Raw genomic sequence first — 9,605 nt, 5'->3', positions numbered from 1 at the left:
ACCACATAAAGAGCCTTGTAAGACTGATGAGGAACCAATTAGCAGCAAAGCAGCAGGTACACAGTTCAAGCCAGAGAGGATGAAAACCCTCCAAATGCTACCATGACACAAAACCACTTTTTAAAACATCTTACAGAACCTTATTAACAGTAGGACACCCTCATTGACATGGTTGAGCATAAATGGGGAAGTAGAGAGAACTAATTATGGACCGAACATGACTTGGGTATCTGGAATCTGTTCACACAGCAGCACCAACAAAGACATTATCCAGCTTTGGTAATCAAATTATCTCCTGATGGCAAGAACATGTTCTCCCCACAAAATCACATCAGACTGGTCATAATAAAATACAGGCACAACATGGTTTTAGCCTGTAGTAATTTTCATTTGTTAGTGTGAATGTTTGGGCATGTAAGTTTTAGGTGCCAAGAGTGAGTATGACATATATGCTGCCATTGTGGGAAATAAATTAAAATCAAATACTTGCAGAACAAGTGAGTGAAAAAATAGCCACTCAAATGTATGGTGTTTAGATGTCAGTTCTTTAAAAAGCATTTTTTCCCTGAAAGGCGTAATCTTCAGGTTTCACAGAAACAAAATTTGAGTATCTTCAGCAAAATATGCTAGTAGAACTAAGAATTTCTGGTATTTTTCAATAAAAATAGGAAGGCTGGGTCACTGCAATGCTGTGGAGTGACAGTGTCAGAAAGGGACCAGCAAAGCAGAACTTCCCAAATGGTCAGGACAAAATCCCATTAAAATGGAAAAAGGGAATAGATTTTTATGAAGAAAAGACAATCACATTGGCAGGGCTACCCTTTTTGATAAAAAAGGGGGCTCCTGATTTTAGTAATAATTAGACTTAACTAATAAAAAGCAAAGGAAGAAATACTATCAGTATAAAAGAAACTCTACTCCAAATTAAAAAGGAGACTTCCACTTCATACTGAAACTGGCTTATCAATTGAAAAATAATCTATTTGGCTAATTTAAACAAGACAATAACTGCGAGAAAATAATCTTACAGTAACTTGAAAATAGCTTAAAAGTGAAGAACTGGAAGGCACCATACAGTGTAGGTTAAAACATCAGATCTGCTCAAAGGCAGCAAAAAGAATCACAAAATAATGCTCTAAATCTTGAACTGAGCACAAAAGAATTAATCTACTTTAGAGAATGTAGAAGAAAAACTCTACAAAATTACCTGAAAGACAATTTTAGTGACTCCAAGACTGTCATAGCATCACAGTCCTCTCCAGAAAATTATTCTACATACTTAACACTGAATTGGATTTGCAACATAACTGCATCTTCAGGTACCTTAAGAACAGCAGATTACTTCTGGCAGCTGATCTTATGCTGACCATATTTTCAGGCTGTGCACTGTCACTGAACAACCAATGCACAGTGGGACACATGGCACATACCAAACATACCTCGACTGGGGTCTTTGGTATTGACTTTCAGAAGGCTTTCAAGAGGATCTTTGAAATTTTTTTTGTCAATCTGTACAATACCCAGAAAATATTCTGGTTTTCATTAAGACACCAGAAGGACCAAGATCTCTAACCAGCTGGCTAAAAGTTAATATTGAATTTATTGTATTTTGGAGGCAACTTATCTTCAAGACAGTGAAATTCTGTGGTCAGGTCACGCACATGTAGGTCTGGACATTGCTGATGGTATCTGCTTCCTGGAGACATTGATAAAAAACATGCTGCTTAAGAACTGTCAGAACTGAATAAAATGTCCTGAAGTCAGAAAGTCGATAAACAAAGGTGGTAAACACCAGTGTGACCTCAGAGAATTGCATTGTTCCATAAGAGGGAAGTCTTAAGTCTTATTACCTCACTAAAACAGCAACTTTTGCACGATTTCAGCTGTGAGCAAATGACTCAAGTGGAAAGCTTTGCTTTGCCATGGCCAGCCTCCAGCAGGGAAATCTAACGCCCTCCATGACAAGCTCAGAGTCTTTTGTAGCTATGCATTAAACATATATCTGCAGGTCAGGAAGGAGCAGATGGAAAACTGCTGTCATTGGTATTCCCCTTGGCTACTCAGAAACAGTGGCACAGAATAAAGCAGGTCCTGATCTTGGCCTGGACATTGCGGCCCAAGACACCTGACCTTTGGCATCCCCAAAGATGAGAAAACCAGAGAGATATTTTCAGCAGAGTATTCACTAAAGCAACAGTTTTGCAAGAAAATTTGGGAAATTGTGATGGTGTTGGCTTCTGATAATACTTCCTCAAGGCAGCTGAAGTTTTATGTTTCTGGTGATATGAAAAGTAGGTTGAATTAAGACAGACAGATAAAATGAGAACCTGACATTTGTCATTTCTTCCTTCACGTATTTTTCACTGAAATACTTAACTGGTTAGTTTAACAATCTACTGCATACTATTTTAGCTTTTCATGTCTTATGAATAAAATCTTTGGTTACTAAACATTTTAATGAAAGTCATGTTAATAGATTTTTCTAAGAATTTAGTTCTGCCACATTTTTCTGTGTCTGCTACTGTGACTGTAACATCCGATTGAATTTTGGCTCTGTTCAAAATTCACTATAACATTTCTTCAACATGTAGAGCTCTGTCAAAATCTCTGTCTGGGGCTGTTCACACAAAGGACTCTCCATAGAATAAGGCACAAAACACATAAAGGTATTTGTCTTTTGAAGCAAATTACTACACATTGTCCATAATTTAAAGAATTGTCACTGAGCCAGATTTCTGGTTTTATTCCTTTATTCCTGGGCGGGGGGGAACCCTTTTTTGACTAAACCTTAGTTTCAAATCACGTTTAGACACCCAATTACTGAATTAAGTTTATTCCACAGTTTGACATCAGTATCATAATCCAGTTACCTACCCCATGGTGCTTTAACTTCTGATAGTGAATGTTTTCTGTTCGAGATATTGTACCACAGCTACTGGACAGCCATAACTGATAGGATTATGTAAAAACAGCAGCTTATCACGAATGTCCTAACATTTTCTGATGTTAAATACTCACTTGAGAATGATGCAACTGCAAATATTGCCAGTGGTTTTGTTTGCCAAGGTTATATTTTGCCTTAAGTGATGCAAAAGAACACAGGCTCTATTCCTGAAATAGCTGGTCTATAAATATGATACCTTTAGATACCCAGCTGAGCCAATGATTCTTTTGCCTTTAGACTGAAATGCTGGATTATCCCATTTGTGAGAAAAAAAATAGGCATTTTATATATTTCACCTTACATTCTTATAGCATAAGAAGGATTGAATTTTCCCTTTCGTCTTCACTCAAACTGAATGAAAAAACTGCTGGAATGATCCTTTCTTTTTGATCTATGCCTTATGGCTCCCCCATCTCCTGCCATGCCAAACTGCACCTCTTTGGCCAGTCTGCAATAACCTTTCCCCTTTGGCTCTCCTGGTTTCTTGTCCTCCACGAATTTTTGAGTCCAGGTTTCTTTTCCCTTAATGCATCCCAAATACTGTGCACACCACAGTGTAGGTTCACAGGCATCTGCAAATGATTAAAGCAACCATAGGTCTTAAAAAGCAAAACAATCCTCATATTTGGAGGGATTTGGGGTAATATTGCCTCAGATATTATACTGTAGAAATAACCTCAAGAAAGAAGCATTTAAGTTTTCTGATTAGCAAAACGTAAGTCATACAGCCAAGTCAATGATGACCACAGAGAAAGCAAGAATTACTGAGGTGCTATTTTGGGAAGCAGGGATGTGAAGAGAAAGAAAAGCATAATGCTGGAAAAACTGGAATCCTCAGATCAAAACGGTTTTGCAAATAGGAAGAAGTGATTTCATCCTCAGGTACTGTTTGATCTCTACCCTAGATCTCAAAGTGCAGAGAAACAACAAACAGCTGTTCTCACAGGACAGAGTGAAAGGGAAATGAGTAATGATGAATGCTGCTGCTTAGCTACCCAGGGATGTTTGCCCCAGATAGCAAAAGCAGGAGTGCCCAGACTGGAACTCTGCAGCTGTTGATATGGCTGGGCTCTGCCATGAACTAGTGGACTTTTTTCCAGCAGTTGTTTGGTGCAATGGCCTCTCTTAGCAGGTGTAACAGATCCCACATCCCTTGCTACATCCCACAGCTCACTTGTACCTTACACCACTACAGTTTTCATATACTGTTTTGTAAATAATTGGCATTTTTCAGGTTGTTGGAAAAAATGGTCATTTTCTACTGTTGTAACCCTGTACCCTGATGCCTTAAGAATGGTATGTCTCTGTAACCCTGTAACACCTATGGACTGACCCTCTGAAAGGCTACTGGCAAGAAGCCAAGATTTTTCCCACCCCCCTTTCCTGACCCTTGAAAAACCCTGAGACCTTGAAGATCTTCCTCTTTCTCTCTCTTCTTTCCCCCTCGAAGCCATGAAGGAATAAACTAAGGAAAACCTGGGAAAAGAGCCTCTATATATCTTATCCTGTTCTACATGATAGCACCCCAGGCTAGCTCTGCAAAGTACATAGGGAGCAGGGCCAGCCTCAAGGTGTTGTATCATTCTACAATAAGACTCTTAGAAAAAAAGCCACATGTCCAAATAATTCCACTCTGACTGAATATAAGTTAGAGGCTTAGATGTCAGTATTGTAATAAATACATGAACACAATATGTCTACAGAATCTATATTAAATCTGTGGGTTTCTATTGTATTATGGTTTTTAATCACATTTTTACAATGACAGTCAAAATACCATCTCCATCCTTTTATCTTCTTAATAATCAGCAATGCTCTTTTGTCAGCTGAAAGATCTTTGCGAAGCCAAAGAAGTAGAAAACATGATGCAACATGCTATAAGCTCCTGATCATTTCCATCTACCCATTTTTTGTACCTGCTGAAACTGCTCCAGCCCTGGACAAAATGACATCATTACGCATACTAACATTCATTAATATAAGAACAACTTTAAAAATCAAGATATTCCACTATGTATTCTAAAAACTTCAGAAATCACAGATCAAACTTCAAAGGCACTGGAAAATAGCAGCTCTGCCTTAATTTAGTCTAACAGTAATTACTCACTTCCTTTGAAAGTAAGTCCTTAAAGTTGTTTCAAACTGTGTATGAACTACATAATCTTCAACTGAGAGGAAGTGTTTATTTTTTTCATTTAATATAACAAGCAATGACACTTTCAGCAGTTTTTAGTTGGTGGTATTTGAACTGTGATCTTTGATTTTGTCCTAGAATTCTTCACATACCTTCTAAAGCCCCAGAAGTCTTGGGTGAGCACATCAGAGTCTTTTCTTTCCAATTAAAATCCTCTTCTTCAAACACCTTTCCACCTTTGTTGAGTTTAACACTCACCTTGTTTCCCACAAACCATTATCCACAGAAATGTCTTTGTCTTCAGTTACAAAACGAATCATTCATCTCTCTTCAAACATTTTTAGACATTTAGGTGCAGAATTGCAGAAGGTGCACAACGTGTTTGCTTGTCGCTGGTTTTGCTTATCTCAAACCTAATTTCTTCTGTGTGCAATTCTGTCCAAACCTAGACAGATACTCATAGGTTTCTAGTCATATTTCACATCATAATATTAAGTATAAAAACAAAGATTTAACTAAAATATAAATGTCTGAAGCATGGGATAAACATCTCCTGAAATAAGTACTTGGCTCAAGCGAGTACAGCTCAGGTATGCAAAGCTGTTCACTGGGCCTGCACTGTAGACATCTAAGGTTAAACAAGACGAACTCTACTGCCTCCACCACATTCTTGGTCCAGTCACTGGGAAAGTGCTGCAGAGATACTTCCATGTAACAGAGCAGGTTACCAGGTTACCAGGTTAACAGGTTACCAGTTAAACACAAAGCCACACCAAGAATCAGAACGAAAACCAAGTGCACAGACTCACCAATCCAAAAAACATGGAAGGGGAACGATACAGATGACTGCAAAATCCTGTAAACAAGTGTGGGAATCTCCCCAGAAAACTCCACAAACTGAGGGATTACCTAAAGGTTATAAGACTTCAGAGAAATAAAAATTTAGGGACTGTGTAAAATTTATTAGAGAATTATTTTTAGTAAATTGCAGCAGTGTGTCAAACAAACTTCCTCTGGGATGTTTAAGGTAACCACCAAAAAGTGTGTAAAGGGAGTGACTAAGGTAGACTGAAGAAAAAGAGCCATAGAAAAACCAAGGACAAAGAGGATAAAGGGGACCAGTCCCATGTAGACAGCTTACCAATTACACTGCATTGCTGCAGTCCACCCCATATTATTATTGCACCCTATTTCTCACTGGTCTAGTGTGCATCTCCCTGTCAAGACTAGCAAACCTCAAGTGGGACTAGCCCACAAGCAGGACAACAGGAGTGTGATCCACTGGAGCAGGACCACACGTCTGAGGCACTTGAAGGTCCAGGGGCCTGCAAAGGGGAAAAGTGGGCTGGATGCCAGCCAGTGCCTGGAGTGTCTGATAGAGCCCCACTGCAGCTGTGTGCACACCACAGGTGAGGCTCAGCCTGGCCAGCTGGAGAAGGAAGAGGGTGGAGCAGCAATACCCAGCACAGTCTCTGTTTGCACAGGTGCCAACCAGGCACTGCACTCTGCCCCAGGGGATTTGTGGCTAGCAGTATTTATTGTCTGTACTGTGGGTAGGTGTGCACACAGGTATTGTCTTATATTTTTACAAGCTTGATGATACAGGAATCACTGCAGCCTGGGGTCCTTTGGCTCGGGAGGGGAAAGAAAAAAAGCCCTCATCCCAAAGGCCAGGGGATTCTGCTACCATGAGCAAAGTGAAGAAGGACCACACAGACACGGGCAAAAACCCCTCCTGCTGAAATTTTCAGTTGGTCTAAAAGATTTATATATATTCCACATACCTGAGTGGTCATTTAGTTTGTTTTAGGTATCTGTAACATACGGAGAGTAAAAGAAATTACAGTAATTTCACGATTACAAGCCGCACCATTTTGACTAAAATTTTGCTCCCACACCGGAAATGCGGCTTACACTCAGGAGCGGCTAATATGTGAATAATTTTCTGACATTTACAAGCCCGGAAGTGCCAGCCAGGGTGCTGAGCCGAGCACCTGCCAGTAAAACCCAGGATTTCGCGATTGTAACAAACTGGTTACTGTGTTGCACGGCGGGTGGGGTCAGCTCAGTGCCGGCAGCACGGGGGGGAGGCGGCGAGGGAGGCAGGGGAGCTCCCTCCTTCAGGCGGGGGAGAGGCGGGGGCTCTGTGCTGACATCCCCACGGCCCGTGGGGTAAGCGGGGGGCTCCTGCCCCCGCCTGCTGTGGCAGGAGCAGGCAGGCTCCGTCCCCGCCCGCCACCGCAGGAGCGGGGGGGGCTCCATCCCTGCCTGCCACCGCGGGGCAGCGCCGGGCTGGGGTGACCGAGCCCAGTGGCAGCGGCAGCCAGCCCCGAGCAGCCCCACCAAGCTGGGCCACCTGGCCCCGTCGGCAGCCCCGAGCGGGCCAAGCCTGCACAGCCTGAGCCGAGCCAGTAAACCCCGCCATGCCGCGGTTCTGTTACTAATTGGCAACTTTGCTGCACGCAGGTCCTCGCTGCGAACGACAGAGTGGCTTATACTCAGGTGTGGCTTATTTATGGACAAAGAACGAGATGTTTGCCAACATCCGGCGATGCAGCTTATAGTCCGTGCGGCTTGTATTCATGAAATTACTGTACTTTATTCAAATATCTGCTCTATTACATAGTCCAACTATGATAAAATAGAAATTAAACATTGATGACTCCATAGCTGCTGTATCATGAAACAGCTAAATTCACCAATGCTACTGTTCTAAGTATTTATGCAATAAACAAATTATTTTTCTTTCAAACCACTGCTTAATTATCTTTCCAAAGAAAGAACATATACATAAGTTTTGGGGTTTTTTTTTCTTAATCAGCAGTTCTGTGGGCAATTCATTTGTTTAGAAAATAATCTGTCATCTTCCTTTTTTTCTTTAATCATCAACACCAAAATTTTGAAGGGAAATACTACCAGTTTCTTTAGATTTTCAGTGTTTTATGTGGTGCTAAGGACTTTATTCTGCATACACTTGGGTACACATACATGCAGATGCAGGTATCCATAGTCTTTCTACGTATAACCATTTTGAGAAATCTAGGTAACTCCATTAGGGTGATTAAGATGAAGTATGATTACACCTCTGAAATCACTAAGGGGAAAAAATAACAAAAATCCCTGCCAAATAAAAAATTATTAAGGGCTCCAACTCCTTTAATTTCTAAACCATTTAATCAATGGCCTGTAACAGACTTATATGAGCACTTCTTGCTAGCACAGCTACCACCTGCCAACTACTACACTTAAATAAACGTATTTGAGTATTGTGGTATTATGTACTTCAGGTGGATGACCACAAAAAGTGTCACAAACTGTAAGGGTTTCCACAAGGGATAAATCAGCAGCAGCTAGCCCAACTGTACAAATCCATGTCCAGGGATCCTCGGAACTGACAGACTGCAACCACCATCTGCAAAATTCCAAATGACTGATTTCCAACAAGACAGTCCCAGCTCAGACCTACACTGATTATACAAATAGCATGTTTCTAGAAGTCACAGAAAGACTTGACTTTGGAAAACAGACTTTTTCCTGGAATGCTAAGAGGGTGCCCCACTTGATGCCAAGACCAATCTCTGTGTAAAATTCTATCCAAAGATTTTGGAAAAGGAATTAGTAACTAAATGCACAGACTCTAAGTAACCCTCCTAACTTAAATTCCTTAAAATTCCTTCTTTCAGCATAGTTACAATCTTCCTAGCAATTTTTAGGCAACCCTGATCTTTTGAGTTGCAGCACTTCGGTCCTCTCTGAAAGCAAGAGATCACAAAGGTCTTAGAACACGAGGAGATCCTTTGTACACAGCTCACACCGTTTGCTCCACACTAATAACCCATCAAAACCTAACCAACTTCACCACTGAAAGCTCTTGTTACTTTCAGACTTCTGCACAAAAGCTAATAAATTCCAAGCAGCAGGGCTTGCTCACATCAGAGGTTACCATGACTCAACAAATCAATAATCAACAACTTCCAACTAATGCAAAACTGACAAGGCTGAAAATTTTTAATCACATTTCAGGAGATTAGTCCGGTTTTGCAAATCGTGCAAGACTTGACTACAGCTGTGTCACAAGCCATATTTTGGACTGCATATTCTCCCTCAATTTTTTCAGTATTTCAGGAAGAAAATAAACTGTATTTGGCACAGAGTGCACTGTATTAGTACAACAGGCACACAGCCAGCACCAGCCTATTTCCTGATCTGTTCCACTTCTTCTCATCATCCTACTTATAGCTCTTCAGATCTGCTTCTCTTCCTGCATCACCCCATAAAGGAAAGTGATCCAGGGAGTCAAAGATGCATTATGGCCTCTTATCACCAAAGAGCCATAATTTTGCCATGATGATTCAGGAATCTTGCCCAAACAGTACTGCAAGAGACAAGTTAAAGAGTAAGAACCACAAATATATATGGATTAATGTCAGCAGATACATTAAACAGGATACTATATGAAGGCAAGTGCTCCAAGTGCTCCATTTCCAGATTAAAAAAAAAATAAATTTAAGTATTAAGCTTACTCTA

The sequence above is a fragment of the Catharus ustulatus genome, chromosome 1, assembly GCF_009819885.2.
Source record: "Catharus ustulatus isolate bCatUst1 chromosome 1, bCatUst1.pri.v2, whole genome shotgun sequence".
NCBI lineage: Eukaryota > Metazoa > Chordata > Aves > Passeriformes > Turdidae > Catharus > Catharus ustulatus.
The sequence above is the reverse complement of the archived record's forward strand: the minus strand, read 5'-3'. Positions refer to the sequence as shown.